Source organism: Macaca fascicularis, chromosome 10 (genome assembly GCF_037993035.2).
Source record: "Macaca fascicularis isolate 582-1 chromosome 10, T2T-MFA8v1.1".
Lineage (NCBI taxonomy): Eukaryota > Metazoa > Chordata > Mammalia > Primates > Cercopithecidae > Macaca > Macaca fascicularis.
The window spans coordinates 329,916-348,126 of NC_088384.1; the positions used below are offsets into that span (position 1 = coordinate 329,916).

At 48.2% G+C, this 18,211-nt stretch overlaps 1 protein-coding gene and 1 pseudogene across 9 annotated transcripts in view; one reads left to right on the forward strand and one right to left on the reverse strand.

Moving 5' to 3' along the window:
- The window catches only part of LOC135965229 (disco-interacting protein 2 homolog C-like), a 279,948-nt gene that overhangs the window by 237,222 nt on the left and 24,515 nt on the right, over positions 1 to 18,211 (reverse strand). The window lies entirely within an intron of this gene.
- LOC135965231 (uncharacterized) lies at positions 7,883 to 17,496 on the forward strand (annotated as a pseudogene).

Consider the following 18,211-nt stretch of genomic DNA (forward strand, 5'->3'; position numbering starts at 1 on the left):
ACAGGCGGCAAGTGCCTGAACATCCCCACGGCTGGAGGGGCTTTGGGTAGGTTCTACAGAACCCACAGACAGGCATGGCCACCCCGCCCACGGCCACCAGAGGCTTTGCTTTGTCTCTAGAGGTGCCCTTCGATGAGGCGACATGGCAGATGACCCAGTGTTAGGTAATTAAGACTCAGGAAATCACGGCCGTCTTACCTTTAGAACTCACCTCTCTCCCCAGCACTATATCGCGAAGGGTGGGTCGCCAGAGTTGGGGAAGAGATGCCCAAGGCTCCCTCCTGCCCTGACAAGCTGGGACACTGCTCCCCTCTGTTGGTTTCTCACCGCACCTCAATAAACTGAGCTCACAGCAAGAGGCAGGCATGGGCTGAGTAGAAACACACAGCAGACCCCGGGTGGGCAGGACAGAGGACGAGGGTGCTCGCGGAGACGAGGGTGTGCCCCAGGAAGAACGTGCACGCGGGGTAGAGGGTGCGCGCGGGGAAGAGGGTGCACAGGCCCCGAGAACCTGGTGGCAGCAAGGCCGGTCAAGGCTGAACTCCAACAGAGGCAGCAGCAACGGTGTTGGGCAAGTCACAGAGAAAGCACCACCCAGAGGGGCTGCATGAACCAGCAGCGACCCCAACCCAACGTGCTCATCGGACTGGGCACACGCACACGCTGTGGACACGTGTGAATATGTTCCACTTAACGTGATGTTACATAATAATCAACAATGTTAAACCCACGACTTCATTACATGGCATCTGGCACATTGAGACTTTTTATTCTGTCTCTCTTCCTATACAAAGAAGTGGAAAATAGGTCCAAGATCATTCACAACAAATTATTGCTAATTGAAACAAAAAAAAAAATTCCTACCCTCACCTTGGAGGATCTCAAGGCAACACCTCTTTCTTTGAGGTCATGGTTGGGACCCTCTCCGGACCCCTAGATGGGTCTGAAACTGCAAGGAATCCCCAAATGGGCAGTTTTGGGGCCAGCACAGATGCCAGCCACACATCCAGGCAGGTCTTGGCAGGTTGCTCCGTGACTTCGGCTGGGTCACTAACCTTTTCTTGCACTCAGAACCTGCCAGGAACGAGGGCACTGGACCGCACGTCTCTGCTCCCAAGGATACATCCCCTATGTTCCGCTGCACTCTGGGTTCCATGCCTTAGATCCCAGGCACCTTAAAGTTGACGTTTCCCCACCAGCCCTCATGAAGTTGATACTCAGATAACGTCCTTCCTCTCCCACCTGGTCAGTACCCGGGGAGAAAGGAACCCGGGTCTCAGATTGATTTTCTGCCAGTCCATCGAAAAAACAACTGGCCAGCAGCACTGGTGCACAGCACTGCCAGGTTACCCGTGACGAAAACAAAGCAAAACGAGATATACTCAAGTCAGCTGCGGCAAGTGCTTCTACATCCCTGCTCCAACAAGGAAAGACAGGAGGCCAGGAGTGTGGCTCACGCCTCTTGTCCTTCCTTGTTGGGTCAGGGGTACAGAAGCATTTTGGGAGACTGAGGCAGGACAAATGCTTGAATTTGAGACCACCCTGGGCAACATAGCAAGACTCGTCTCTACAAAAAAAAAAAAAAAAAAAAAAAAAAATAGCCAGGTATGGTATCGTGCCTGTAGTCCCAGATACTCAGGGGGCTGAGGTGAGACGATCACCTGAGTCCAGGAGGCAGAGGTTGCAGGGAGCCAAGATTGCACCACTGCACTCCAGCCTGGGCATCAGGGTGAGACCCTGTATCAAAATAAAGAAAAAACAAAAAAAAAGATAAGAAATACAGGAGACCACTAATAATTCCAAATAGTGCCTGCTAATTTGAAATCTTTTCCAGATATGGTGAAGGAAATCATTTTTCTTCCTACGCCCATTCTAAGGAAACGTTTCTATTTTTCTGCTATACAATGTGGTAACCTGCCATTTCAGATCCTGGCCTCTTTAAGCAGGACTTGCTGGAGTGCCAACAAAGCAGCGCTCTGAAACCTCAGCATCCTCAGCATCACCCTGGAGGGCAGGTGAAGGATGCTGGGCCTCCATCTCCAAAAGTCACACTGGGGTGGGGCAGATCTGGGGTGAGGCAGGGTTTGCATTTCTAGTCTAGGGCCACACCACCCTAAACACGCCCATCTCATCTAACACATACCAGAGGGAGAAGCCACGTAGGGCAAGTCACAGAGCAAGCGTCCAGGCACCAGGTCACCAGTTGTCTATTTAAATGCAAACCCGTCAAACAGCTTAAGTCAAACAGGTTCACCCTCCTAACACATTGGCCAACACAGCTAGTGATAAATATCACTGCTGTTAGACCTTCTGCTCACTGATGACCAGAGCAATGGCCTGAAACATCAAAGCTGAAGGGTGTGTGCCACGGTCAGGGCTCTGAACACCCCCATCCCAGGCCATCTCACACGGGTGCCTTCACTGGCACCGGGGTCTCACAGACCAGCTCCACGCTCACACTTACTGGGACGCAACCACCCTTTCAGCCTTTCATGCATCTGTACCCTACAGCAGTGTTCAAGGGAGGCTAATTTAAGTAAGAAATGTAATACGGACATCTGTGAACTCTTCCTCCATATCCACTGAGTGGCCGTCCAGAAACAGAAATATTAAAAAGAAAAAGAAGATTTAAGAGTCAAACACAGGGCCGGGTGCAGTGGCCCATGCCTGTAATCTCAGCACTTTGGGAGGCCAAGGCGGGTGGATCACATGGGGCCAACAGTTTAAGACCAGCCGACCAACATGGCAAAATCCTGTCTCTACTAAAAATACAAAAATCAGCCAGGCATGGTGGCACATGCCTGTAATCCCAGCTACTAGGGGGGCTGAGGCAAGAGAATTGCTCGAACTGAAAGGCAGAGGTTGCAGTGAGTGGAGGTTGCAGTGAGCCTAGATCATGACACTGCACTTCAATCTGGATGACAGAGCAAGACTCCGTCTCAAAAAAACAAAAACAGGCCAGGCACGGTGGCTCACGCCTGCAATCCCAGCACTTCAGGAGGCCAAGGCGGGTGGATCACAATGTCAGGAGATCGAGACCATCCTGGTTAACACTGTGAAACCTCGTCTCTACTAAAAATACAAAAAATTTAGCAGGGCGTGGTGTGGGCACCTGTAGTCCCAGCTACTCGGGAGGCTGAGGCAGGAGAATGGTGTGAACACGGGAGGTGGAGCTTTCAGTGAGCCTGGATCGCGCCACTGCACTCCAGCCTGAGTGACAGAGAGAGACTCCATCTCAAAAAAAATAACAACAACAACAACAACAAAAACAAAAACACAGAAACTCGTGGAACAAGCCCTTGCCCCACTCCATGTCAGCTGTGCTGTGCCACCCAGGAGCATGCCAAGCTCAAAGAGTCATCCACCTGCCTTGCGTAAACGATGTCAAAACTCAAATCACAGAGACTGAGATTCCCTAGCCCTCGCCATGTGCATGTCACTCACAAGCAGGCATGAGGACCCCCGCAATTCACAGGGAATCCCTCTGGCCATCTGATGACCATCCATTCATAAATAAAAAGCATTAATTCCAGCGGGGTTGCAGAGGTGTATACATCAATACTTGTTAGTGTTCACAAATGTTCCACTTGCGGATAGAGTGACGTTACAGAATTGGGAAGAACTTCACAGACATACGAGGGGTGCATTTAAGGAAAAAGTGTAAGGAAAAGGTGAGAAAATGGAATATGCTAACCTCTGTCTTTTCATCACCCTCTAAATCTTATGATTCCAGTTCTGTTCATTCTGCAGTGAAAAATAACAAGTGATTCACACTCAGACACAAGGTGGCTTAGGAAACTATGGCTGTTTTACAAAGATGAAACAATTTCGAAGATCAGGATTCCATGAACGTACTTACTTAAAGAGAGAAGAGACTGGGAGTTACACATCAACTTACCAAGGCTGTCCCGAAGTCCAGGAGCCCCTTAGGAGAACAGAGAATGTGCAGTCTCCACAGACCAATGCAGGTGGCTGGGCCCAAGAGTGGGGACGGGTAGGCTGCAGGAGGCTTGAAGAGGGAGCTGTACCACCAGCCTCTCGCAGAAATTCCTAATTAAACCCTGACAGCAACTCTGTTTAGTGAATTGTCTCCTGGTAACTAAGAAGAGTGAAGCTGTTGAAAGCCTACAGCCAACCCTCTGGATAACAGTTGAGATGTATTTTAGAGAAGGAAATGATCCTGTCACAATCCCAGTCCTGCCCACAGCTGCAAGCACGTCCTGGGAGTGCGGCTTCTTGCTCTGTCAGCACCAGAGCCCACTGTAGTGCCACACGGGTTCTGCCCGACCTTCCCACTTCAGGGAGTCTGGGCAGGTGCAGCTGAAACACCCAGGGGGCAACCCCCACCCTCACTTCTCAAAAGTACATGCAGAGGCAGACAGAATGAAACACGGCCCCCAAACCTCAGACGTACGGTTCAGCGGCACGGCCCACCATAGAGCCACATGGGATTTGCCCGACGCCCCCAATTCACAGAGTCTGGGCAGGTCCAGCTGAAACAGCACCTGGGGGGCAACCTCCAACCCCACTTCTCAAAAGTACATGCAGAGGCAGACAGAATAAAACACGGCCCTCGAGCCCCAGACATAAAGTTTGGCACGGGCATCTGTGAAACAAGAACAAAAGTCGCATGGGAAAGTGAGCACAAAAATGAAAAAAAATAACAGAATTACAGTGAAGATGGATGAGATGGGGAGGATTGCGAGGAAGTTGAGAAAGGGACTGAGGACCTGAAGGGGGACATAAGGGCTGGACATTCCCGACAAGGTAACAAACACACCTCTGGATGAGGTTGGACATCATCTTCATTATGGAAATAAAGGGGAAAAGCCTGAAAACATCAGTTTCCTACCAAGAAGCAAAAATCAAACTGGCTTCAGATTTCTCCTCTACAACACTGGGTTCCAAAAGATGAGGATGTGGCATCCGTGGGGTCTTGAGGGAGAGCTGGCACAAACGTCCCAGACCTGCCGTCTCCAGAAGCAGCTGAAACAGCCTCAGATCCAGCAAACTCTTGTCTTGAAAAATCTATCAGAGTATACCCCCTTATCAAAGGGACGCGTGGCTGCAGGGGTTGTGGTGTAAGGCAATTTAGAAATCTTACTCCGTGCAGACCCTAAACTTGGGAGGCTGCTGGTCACACCCTGGGAGGACCTCAGCCAGCGGGAAGCCCTGTGCCTCCTCTCTGCTCCATCTCTAATGCCAAGAAACATTTTATGCATAATATTACGTTATTTCCAATTTGTTAAATTGTATCTATTAAGTCCATAAAGAGACCAAGAAAATGTATAAAAACATTGATGACTTCACGGTGGTATTATAATTAATTTTTAAACAAAACATGTTGTCTAAATTTTCCAGACTGAAAAAATACTCTTTTTAGCAAGAAAGGTGCTTTTAAAGTCACCATAAACAATTATATATCCATCCTACGAACGTGGTCTTAAAATAAAAAGTGAAGAGCAAAAACAGCAGAAGGAAGTGCATGAATATGTTGATAACGTTTATCTCTGAATGGGGGCGCTGTTTTGCCTTCCATTTCCCTATGCTTGAAGTGTCACCTCTGTAATGTAATAATAGAGCAAACACCATAGTTGAGGAAACACTGCTGCCCACTAGGACATAAACCAAGTCTCCTCCACAATGCTGCGACCCCAACCTCTGATTTTATCTTTTAAATCAGCTAGGTTCTCTCCCCTAAAAAGAAGCATATTGTATCATTACTTTTTAAAGTTAGGTGACTTAACAGGCATACAGACTTAAACACCTTCTGGAAAGGTGATGTGTCAAGTTTAACTAAGATTTCTTTTGTTCTGAAAAGAGCAGGGGCACGTTCCCAGGTGAGGGGACTCCAGGAAACACTGGCTGTGTCCGATGGGCCCTCACCTGGAGAAACAAGCGCTCGACGCCTCCACTCTCCACCCGGACTCAGCAGGAAAGGGATGCAGAGCTGAAGACAGACTCATCTATAAAAACCCCAACGGCTGTTTCCAGGAGCTACTCACTGTCCCGTGCCGCTGCACCCTGCTCCCCTGTGCAGGTACCGGAGCTGCTGTCCAGGCTTCCCCAGGCTCTCCACGCCTCCTTCCACCCCACGTCAACCTGCACCACCCAACTACCCACCGTCTCTTACTGACCACCGGGCTCAATTCCCGCATAGCCTGGAAACTGCAAAGCTGCCTGGCAGCAAGAGGGGACGGGCAGCGAACGCACCAGCCAGGTGGCACCTGCTCCCACCAGACTGCAGGGTCACAGCCCCTGCCTCATGGAGCCGTTGTTATGCACAACTACACTGGGAAATCAATGCAGCTTTAGCTTTCCTTTGGTGCTAAATTAACTTTATAACACTTGGTTATAACATACATTAATTTTTACAGCAATTACTAAAATAACAACTCATAATGCATTCATTTACCATATTCAGAAAAGCAACTGAAAAACCAAACACACAGCAGAATTTTATAGGACTGTAGTAGTTTTTGTTAGGTTGTCAAATTATTTTAAGCTCAAAATTAAAGTAATTAAATCTGTGACTCTCAACTGGGGGAGGTGGGCACACACAGAGAGGGGAAGTTAAAATCCTTTTTTTCTTCCAAACCTCACACAGACCCACTCGGCTGGTCATTCCCATTGCTGGAATTATGTCCTGTTCCTTAGGTTAAAAACAACTGCCTTCATGCCTATTAAAAATAATGTTTCTTCCTTTCCTGAGTGATTGTGAAATGAGCCATGGTGGCAAGGTAGGCACGAACCGAGGGAAACTGAGTCCATGCCCACATTTGATGGTGGGCAAGAACAGAAGGAAATTGGGTCCATACCCACATTTGATGGTGGGTGAGAACAGAAGGTAACTAGGTCCACATCTATATTTGATGGTGGGCAAGAACAGAGGGAAACTGAATCCGTGTCCACATTTGATGGTGGGCAAGAACAGAGGGAAAGTGTGTCCAAGTCCACATTTGATGGTTAGCAAGAACAGGGGGAAGCTGGGTCCACGTCCACATTTGATGGTGGGAAAGAACGGGGGAAACTGGGTCCACGTCCACGTTTGATGATGGGCGAGAACACGGGGAAACTGGGTCAAAGTCCACATTTGATGATGGGCGAGACCAGGGGGAAACTGAGTCCACATCCACATTTGATGGTGGGAGAGAACAGGGGAAAACTCGGTCCACGTCCACATTTGATGGTGGCTTTTAATGCACTGCAGCCTGTGTCCCCTTGACCTTCACGAATTTTCAGGTAGTAAGAAAGCAATTTTTCTTACTGGAAAGGAGAAAACTAAGTGGCTGCAAAGTAATATAATTTCCTTAAAGCAAAACAACAGAGAACCAACTTTGACTTTTTCCACATTACCCAGTAATTCTAAGACTAAGGGTTTTGTCATGTTACAGCAAATGCCGTTCATTAGGGGGAAATTGGAAGTCAGAACAGTGTGTGCTATTCAAATTCTCAATGAATAATTAACTCAAATGGGTTCAGAGTGCTACAAAATGAAATTAATTTGTTTTTAGTTTAACCCCAAATCCCCAATCCCTTGCCAAATGATCCGCTATGTATCCTACATAAAGGACAGGGTCTTTCTGGCAGAAAACCATTAACAGCTTTTATTTGCAGTAAGAGAAGCATGCCTTCTTATCAAACAGGTGCATGGCCCCCTTGCGGGGGGGTCACCCATCACCTGCATCCCCGTGTGTCACGGTGTTGCCGCACACCATTAACGCATCAAAATGGAAAAGGAAATGTAAGCAGTGTTTGCTGTCCAAAGTTCACGTCAACAACTCCTTATTATGAAGGCACTTCTGAGCCTTTCCTCCTGCATCTGGGAGCTGCCAGCAACCCAGTTCCAGGAGAGAAAATAGCTCGACACCTCCTGCAGCCCATGGAGTCCTCTTGTTGGGACAAGGTCCCCCCAGGAGAGAGGAGCCCCCAGCAGGGTCAACACTGGAGGTCCTGGGGGTGGGTGGTGCTGGGGAGGCCATGCGGGGAGGGCTGTTCCCTGTTCCCTTCCCCTCAGGAGACAGCTGGCCCAAGGTGACACAGGACCGGATGGGATTTCAGGGTCAGGGACCACGGAGCCCGGGGCTGTGGACCACACCAGCCCAAAGCCACTGCATGCCCCAGACCGGGGCTGTGGACCACACCAGCCCACGGCCACTGTATGCCCCAGACCAACACGAGAAGAGTGCAGACCAACAACATCTTCGTCTACGGTAGGTGTCACGGTTATCGTTCCTAAGAGAGTCCACGGCCACTTCTACCAGGTGCCCTCCACTCTTCCCCTGCCCCAGCTGGTCCCCCTGTGACAGCCGTGTCTTTGAGAACGGGGTGTGGAGCCAGGGGGAAAACACAAAATAAACCACCTGCTACTAGAAACAGCCTCGCTGTCCTCAGGGAGCCGGTCCTGGGGCCAGCCTCGCTGTCCTCAAGGAGTCGATCCCGGGGCCAGCCTCGCTGGACTCAGGGAGTCGGTTCCAGGACCCCATGGACACCAAATCCAGGCACATTCAAGCCCCACAGGTGGACCTGCCGAACCTGCGTGTACAAAGAGTCGGCCCTCCGACACGCGTTTCACATGGCAGGAACACTGTATTTTCTGCGTGTACAAAGAATCAGCCCTCCGACATGCGTTTCATGTGGCAGAACACTGTATTTTCTCCCTGAGTTTGGTTGAAAAAATCCACCTCTAAGTTGACCCGCAAAGCTCAAGCTTGTGTTGGACAATAGTCAACTGTACGCAATTGACACTGATTCCTACCAACAATATCCAAATCTTACCATGACCAGCACGATAAAGAGAATGAGCAAAATTTAAAAACTAAAGCAGAGTTTTTTCCTGCTAGTTGGGGCACTGCGTATCCCCTGTGGGAAAGACAACACTGGCCGCTGACCAAACTCCATCGGCCTCTTCCTCCGTCCTGAGGGCATCTTCCTCCATCCTGACAGCAGCCTGGGCTTACCTCAGTCCCAGGGCGGGGGAGGAGGACGCACTGTGCACCCTCCCAGCTCTCCTCCGCCCCTTCCCTCAGGCTGGCCCAAGAGCAGCCTGAACAGTCAGGTGCTGGGAACACCGAGCTGCCCCTCCTCGGCCCACAACCTCAGGCCACCTGTCTCATTTGTGACGGAGAAACAGAGCTGCAGCTGCAGGCGGGAGGCGGGACACGCTGGGATCTACCCATGGCCAGGCCGAGCTACTCTGATCACTCAAGCTTCACTTTCATCACTTGCTCTACCAAATAAACTAGAATAAAATATGCCACTTCCTCCTTTGCACACACTCCCAAGCCTCCCATCCCACTTCCCGGCGCTGACCCCATAAGAACACTTTCTGTGCCTTTCCAGGTATTTTCTATCCTCCTCAAGCACAGAACCACATTCAGAGTGAATTTTTTTTTTTTTTTTTTTTTTTTTTTTTACAGAAATGGCACCAGGGCAGATGATTTTTTTTGTACCATTTCTTTGGTTTCTTGGGCATTTTCCGCACCAGGACAGATGGGTTCTGCTCTCCTTCCTCCCCACCGAAGGTTGCCTCACAGCAGCCACACACAGAGCCGTAAGCCCTCGCAAGACTGTGGGTGTCTCGGGGTGCCCCACGTCCCCAAAGACCAAGGGGTCACAGATCCACACTGTCCAACAACACTTCAGACATGGCCTCGAGCCTGGGAACCCTGCTGGCCAGCCCAGGCCAGCAACAGAATAGAGGTGTGAGAGGTAACATTTGCACTTCTTAAAAAAAAAAAAAAAAGGCAGATATTCAGTGCCACATTTAAAATGATCATGGCGGCCAGGCACAGTGGCTCATGTGTGTAATGTAAGCACTTTGGGAGGCCAAGGTTGGCAGATCCCTTGAGGTCAGGAGTTCAAGACCAGCCTGGCCAACACGGTGAGACCCCTGTCTCTACTAAAAATACAAAAATTAGCTGGGCATGGTGGCAGGCACATGTAATCCCAGCTACTTGGGAGGCTGAGACACAAGATTCTCTTGAACCCTGGAAGCAGAGGTTACAGTGAGCTGAGATTATGCCGCTGCAATCCAGCCTGGGTGACAGAGCAAGACTCTGTCTCAAAAATAAAAATAATAAATAATAACAAAAGAAAAAATATATATGCATTCCTAGTCCCTTGGAGCTGCAGCAACAAAGCTGGTGATATATTTTGGGTGTTTCTAATCAATGTTTTCCATGAGCTACACTGCAAGTCTCAACCTTGACCCTGCTACAGTAATCATCTATTACAAATTAAAACAAGAGCCATAACTCTGTCTCCTACTAAAATATTCTAACTGAGACATGTTAACAGAATACATTTCTTTGGGTGAGAAAGTATCCACCAGGGTGGGGAACAGACGGCCCACCGATTGTGCTGTGGCCCTAACCACCAAGGACTCATGAATCATCCACAGCAAGGCTGGTGACTCAAAAAGAACACTAAATTGCTCTTTGACATCAATTCTTAAACCTTGAGAAACCAAAGTTCTCTTTGTAACAGACTTTAAAAAGGATGAAGTCAGAAGTAGCTCAGCAGAGATGCACCAACTCTTACCTGGGAGAGACACTCCTTGCTAATCACGTCTGGATTAACGGATGTGCTAAAAGCATCTCTTCCAACAGAGACACAAACTGAAAACAGGAATGCCATGAACACCTTCCCCAGATAACCCAGTCCTCACCCATCCACCCCTCAGGAGGTCCCCAGACAAGTCCAATAAGGAAATGACCCCACAGCAGATTCAGGTGCAGGCAGTGAGGGTAGTGGCGTCAGGGAATTCCGCCGTAAACCTTGGCAGCACGCAGGGAGGTGTACCCAGCTGGACAGGTGAAGTCAGAAGTGCAGGATGATCTGGCCATTCCAAATAAGCAGGGCATAACAATTTTGTTAAAATGAAACCCAGCCTTTGAAAAGGCCCGGACTTCCCACAATGTGTGGTATTTATAGTGTGGAGGGCACTGTAGAGAAGTTATCAGAGGGTTCACGACGGCAAGATCCACGGAGGCTCTGCCATGTGCCAGGCATGAGACAACAATTCACACAAAACACCTCATTTCACCCTACACAGAGTCCACAGACTGCTCCACAGTCTCCCAGGTAAGAGTTGGTGCATCTCTGCTGAGCTACTTCTGACTTCATCCTTTCTCAACTGCTTCATGTTTCACCCTACACAGAGTCCACAGACTGCTCCACATTTCACCCTACACAGAGTCCACAGACTGCTCCACATTTCACCCTACACAGAGTACAGAGACTGCTTCACAGAATACTACCAAAGGGGACCATCAAATGATCCCCAAGAAGTAATGAGCGCCTTAAAAGTAAGAAAGCCAACCTCCTCCCCCTCTATTAACTTCCTCTCCTCATTTCCGCAGAACCAAAGAAATATGAAGGGCCAGTGACGCCCCACTGAAGAACGCTCTCCTGGTGGTTACACTCTGTACATAGGGAGAACAACACTGCTCCGTGCTGCATGAGGCTACTATTCTATACTACACTAGTACGATCTGTTTGTTCTATTCTATACTATTCCATTCTCTATGATAGAATACTACAGCTTCACTCCATACTATAAAACGCTGTACTATCTGTTCTATTCTATTCTATTTTCTTCTATACAGAAAGGAGTTAGCCAGCTTGCTTTAGGCAGACAGTAAGGGAAGGGTCCCAGAGAGCCTCCAGCCCATGTTTTGTGCAGATAGGGGGACTTGCACGGGGGGGCCCTCCTAAACATGCTCACAGCAGACTAAAGGTCCCCATGCACACGAGGGAATGGGGTGGAACCACCAGATATTTGCTCCTTAGACAGCGAGACCAGCCCCATCAGCTTCTATATAAAAGCCCTTGTAGTCAACTGGGAAGGGGGCGACCAGCAATCTGCTCTCAGGACCCCTCTTTTCGCTGAGAGCTTAACTTTTAGCTTAACGAGTTCCACTGCACTCACTCTTCGATGTCCCCGTGCCTGTTTCTTCCTGGTCATTAGACAAGAACCTGGACCCAGCTGAGCTAAAGAGCAAAACTCCTGCATCAGTGCTACAGAACACTATCCTCTCTGTTCTGTGCCATGCGACTCTACTATTCCACACCACACTACGTAATATTAATACTATGCTGTGTGTTCTAATCTAGATTGTATTATGCTATGCAATACTACGTCATTAGTTCAACAGTATACTCTACAATACTATCCCACTTGTTCTATTCTAGACCATGTAATACGATTTTTCCTATTGTATACTATACTACATAATGTTACACTGTTTCTTCTGTTCTATGCTACCCTATATAACATTATGCTATTTGTTCTATTCTGCGCTACTCTATATAATTATATTCTGTTTGTTCCATTCTATACAACACCTTGCATCATTTTACCATGTTCTACGATACAAGAGTAGAGTCAGTTATACTTTCATAATCTTTTCCAAGCTCTTACCCAGTAAGAAATGTGATGTTTTACTATGCCTCACATAAATGCACATTTCATGATAATCAATGCCACTTCCTATGGTTGTAGAATTCTGTCTCTATGATTCTACTGATACGGCTTCTTTGGGCTTTTCTTTAAGTCCTTTGCAGTGTCTGGTTTCCTAGTGAAAAGATGACTAAGGTCCCGATAAGATCCTACAAAACCAGCATTCACACAGGCTCACCTGTGTGCACTCTGCTGGACTCCGTGTTGAAGGAGTGACAGGAAGACAGACGGCTGTCGGTGGATGGAAGGCAACAAGCACAGAGTAGATTCCAGAACTGAGACATGTACCAAGGCTCTGGCACAGCTGAGGGTCGATCCCAATTCTAGCCTCTCACAGAAAGGCAGAGGGGACTTAGCACAAAGAGCACGGAACTTTGCTTTAATAAAGCAAATGCTTACCATCCACTGTGAGGAGCTCAAGGAGAAATGGCAGTAGGCTCTACTAATGATACTGCTTTAAAAAATGGAAGGGAGAGGGTACATTTTCACATGGGCCATGTGGAAAGTTGGCTGGACCTGCCGCTGGACCTGACACTGGACCTGCTGCTGGACCTGCCCCTGGACCTGTCGCTGGACCTGCCGCTGAACCTGTTCCTGGACCTGATGCTGGACCTGCCGCTGGACCTGATGCTGGACCTGACGCTGGACCTGCCCCTGGACCTGCCACTCGGTCTGCTACTGGACTGCTAACAAATGCTGCAGATTTTTATGTAGAAAAAAGTACAATGCGTCTGAGAGCAGCTGTCCCAGCTCTGGATGAAGCCGGCAGAAAAAGGAAGCAGCAGAGACGCTGGTATCATTCAGTGGGCAGAGTCAATGACCCTCCTCTAAGTCCAGCAAAGCTCAACCTGCATGTCTGCAACTAGAAATACCAATCATAAGCCAGACCTCCTGGCAAATACCATTGACCTGCTGTAATTCTGCGTGGTGTATTATGTCCCATGTACAGGAAATCTTTCACAAAGCCTTTAACCAGGAAGTACTAACATGACTTTTAATGCAATATAACAGCTTTGCACCCATTTAACATATATTTAACCCCAGTGGTATATTTAAATATATATTTTATAGAACATCAGGCATGTTTACCTAATGGCTCGAACTTTCACAATGTCTCTCTCCCTGAGAGGACAGCGGAGGATCCCATGCACTGTCTCCAGGAACATGCCCCTCCCAGAGAGGATTCACAAATCAAATGTGCACATGCATGCATGCACAGACACATATCACACACACACACACACACACATGGACACGCACACCTATATGCAATACATACATTCACACATGCACACACGTTCACATAATCACATAATACCACCACATAACAGACGCGTACACATACACACAACACTCAAACACACGCACACAAACATACAACACTCAAACACACACGCACAAGCATACACACAACACTCAAACACACATGCATATACATACACATTCTGACACACATACATACGTAAGTGTGTAGACATAACATGCACAAATATACATGTATAACTATATACACATGAGCATCCATGCATGCCTACTTGCACATATGTGCAGTCGTGCCTAAACACGTAACACATGCACACACATACATGCAACACAAATACACATGCACACATATACACATGCATGCACATGTACATTACACACAAAGGCACACATACATGCACAACACATATACATGCAATACACACTTTCATACACATAAATGCAAACACACATACATATATACATCCCTCAAAGACCCCATTATTCAATTCTAAACAAAGTGGTTTATCCCCCAAATGTACCTTCCCGTAATTAATAAGCTCTACTGCACATTTCTTGTTTCAAATAATGAGGTCTCACACACAGCACACACACATTTATACTCCAATACGTGTGAACATATAAATAGAAATAGGCACACGGGCACGAAGACCCTCTTCTGTAAAGGTATTCTCAAACTTGAACTGAACGAATTCTGCTAATTATAGTCAGAGTCAGCAAAGATATATATTTGACCTCGGAATGAATATACTCGTTCTTTTCGTTACCCCTGGCAACAGCAAGAATGTAAAACAGTTGTGCGATATCATGTCACTTATTCAATCCCACTTCCTGGGATCTGACCCACTTGGAATAGCGTTTCTGTCTGAGTGATTTCCTTCTGACTAAAATCATGAGACGATTCCTTCTCTTCCTGCTTTCTCTTTCCCAGGCCTTTTCACTGCCCTTTCATCATCTCAGAAATAAATCATACTTGTCAAAATGGAACGCAAAGAAACAGCCTTAGGAGAGAATCCCACAATGGAATGGACCCAAGAGAGGAAAAAATATTCTTTTTGAAAATGTACAAAAGGAAAAGTCAAGAGGCCTGGGTTCCCTCTCATGACAGAAACAGACGTCAGCATAGCAGGTCGCTCAGCACAGTTCAGCTCTGTGTATGAAACAGAGATTCTAGTCCTTGTCCCTGTTTCAAGCTCTGTGTATGAAATAGATTCTAGCCCTTGTCCCTGTTTCATGATGTTGCAGTGAAGGTAACAAAACAGACAAAGGGCACAGGCTGCAGAAAAGGATTTTAAAAGGATGACTTTTAAAATGTGAGCCTGCTTTTCAAGGGCACAATGAGGACATTTTCAAGTATATTAAAGCTGATTTATAAGAGATAGGTATAAAGACTCTACAAGGTCGTTAGACTTTAGACTTACAAAGAAAACAAATCACATTCTCCTAGCATCACCAGTCAGGTGTTCCACAAATACTAAGAATAGCCACTGCAACGGGGTCCACTATGAGGGGTCAAAACATAACCCATGAAGCATGGCCGAGAGCTCCTATAACCTGATTTCTAGGAATCTAATTTTAAACATCCTCACAGCTAGCACATCACAAAAATACAGAGCTCCAAATGCTGTAACACAAGTGCTAACAACACCTAGCCAAAAATATACGAGGCATTTCAGGCAAAAATCCCAGAATCAGAAGAACACAAGTTTTCTAAGTTCTTCAAAAGCCGGTGCTGGTTGAGGCTCCTCTGCAGACTTCAACAAAAGACACGCTAGAATTAGCCATTGACGGTAACCCTGAGTCAACACGCACAGTGTTCGGAAAAGCACAAGGCCTGCTCCGGCTTGAGACCCCTGGGAACTTTCTCTGGACCGCACCGAGTGGACGACTTTGAGAACTCAAAATAACCAACAACCAGTCCATGAACAGAGAAAGAAGACTGCAGCCTCCCTGGGGACCTGGCTCCATGCCTGCCCCCTTTCTTCCGGATACCTTTGCCCTTCCTGGCTCCCTCCTCCACCTGGAGATGCTCTGGGTTCAGGCCCCTCTCCAGTTGTGTCTCGGTCCACAGCTGGCTACCTGTGTGAAGCACCAGGCCTTGAAGGACCATCTCCACCTGCTTCCTGCACTTCCCACCCACTTCCACCATGACACCCAGGCTCTGGCTGCTCTCAGGGATCAGGGCCGCCAGGCTCCCCACAGGCTCCAACTGGAGTCCTGCCCCCTGGTTTTCAGCAACACTTGGGACTTTCTCCTGGAAACTCTCGGCTCTGGGCTTTAGTGAACTGCGCCATCCAGCTCTTCTCTGGATTCTAAGCAGGGCCTTCTCTGGGTCTTCCAACCCTTCCTCCATTTCCAAATGTGGGCTTTCCTTTGGCCTCCTCTCTCCAGACATGCACGCCTCACACTCTGGCTACTTGACCTGCACTTCTACCTAAGAGGCTCCCAAATGCTCCCTGCTCCAGATTTTCCCCAAGCCTCCTCCTGTATTTCCAAACTTGCAGCTTGCAGTGGTGTCTCTAAGTATCTCTGAGTCAGGTCCACACTTGCTTCTCCTGATTTCCGGCAAAGCGCAACGGCGACCTCGGGGTGCAGACTCGCAGCTTCATCCGCCTTCCTGTACTCCCTCTTCCCCTCCTGACCGAGGCACCGAATTGCTCAGCTCACTGGCTGCCTTCTCTCCTCCTCCGGCCACGGCGAGTGCCCTGCATGAGCCTGCCCTGTCACCCCCCGGCTCCACGGCATGCCGCACATCAGAGACACGATTCTCTCCGAAACCCTCAGTGGTTCCCTAGTATCCCACAGGTAAGGACTTCCACATTCTGGCCCCAATCTAACTTTCTGGCCTCAGATATGCACATGCATATTTTATCTGTGCAAAGAGAGTACAGGCCTCACACCCGCTCTCATTCCTGGGCTCCTAGTTCCTCTTAAAGGTGCTGTATGAGGTACCTATGCACTTTCCAAACACTAACTGAATATGCGCTTGGAGAACACTTACTTGATAATTTTGTGGCATTGCCGGATAACGTGGACAAAGTGAGAACTACGCAGGTGTGTGGACGCTGCCTTGCCCAGACCTCACTTACCCAGACACTCCCAGATGCTCAAGGTGACCAGCCCTATTGGCGCACAGGCAGGCGCAGGCTGCACCCCCACAGCTGGGCCCCGCGAGCTGAACTATAATTACGAAGCAGTTGTTTGCTCCTAAATCTGTTTATGCTGGTGCATTTGTTACACATTACTGAAACCAACAAAGTATGACTCCAAAGAGAGAATAATTGTATGAAAACTAAGTTGGATGCCTTTCAAAGACTTAATATAGGGGAATTTTTTTTTTCATTTTAATCTTTTTAAAATTGCTATCAAATTAGGTATGGGCAAAAAATATATACAATGTTTGAGGAAATAATTTTTAACGGTTTCATATCTAACATACCTTGCTTCTCTTGTGTTGCCTATTCTCTTCTAGAAGAATAAAAACTGTGGCAGGCCTGCGATGGCTGTGGTTGAGGAAAGAGGCCACAGCCACAGCCAGCAGAACCATGCTCAGCAGCAGCCTAGCCCCGCGTGGAAGAGGCGTGAACACTCTCGGGAGAGGTGGATGTGAACTAACGGTTCCCAGCTCTGACCTCTTTATCTGAATGCGGTGATTGGTTTTATCTGAATGTCAGACAAAAGGGTGTCTACGTCCAGGAAAGACTCTAAACACTCTGGACGCTGCTGCGGCAGATGGTGACCGTGACCCAGTGATACCACTCTCCAGTGGGCAGCCAACCCAGTCTCCTAACCGTAAAGGACATTCATAGCAACACTACGAAAAAGAAACACTACTGTTCTGACCCAGAAAAGTGAAATGTAAAACATAAAATACACAGGTTCTAACTAAGAGGCAGACAGACCGGGCACGGTGGCTCACGCCTGTAATCCCAACCCCTTGGAAGGCCAAGGCGGGTGGATCACTTGAGGTCACGAGTTTGAGACCAGCCTGGTCAACATGGTGAAACCCCATCTCTACTAAAAATGCAAAAATTACCCGGATGTGGTGGCGGGCACCTGTAATCCCAGCTACTTAGGAGGCTGAAGCAGGAGAATTGCTTAAACCTGGGAGGTGGAGGTTGCAGTGAGCCGAGATCACGCCACCGCACTCTAGCCTGGGCAACTCCTTCTCAAATAAAATAAAATAAAATAAAATAAAATAAAATAAAATAAAAGGCAGAGAAACAAAGGAGATTTCCTCTGATCTTAAAAACAGAAGTATTTGTTTCACAGCGTGGATAATTGAAGATCTGCATAGAAATCACCTAGGGTCCCGCCCTCCCTCACAACAGACTGGGATAGAGGGAAGGAGGGCAGGAGGTGGGCCCCTTGTCCACGAGAGCCTCCTCCCACCCCATCCCCTTCCTCAGGAGGGCGGCCTGCCCAGTGCAGGCTCCCTTCTCCCCAGGTAAGACCCTGGCGTCTCTACAGGAACACCCACCTCCC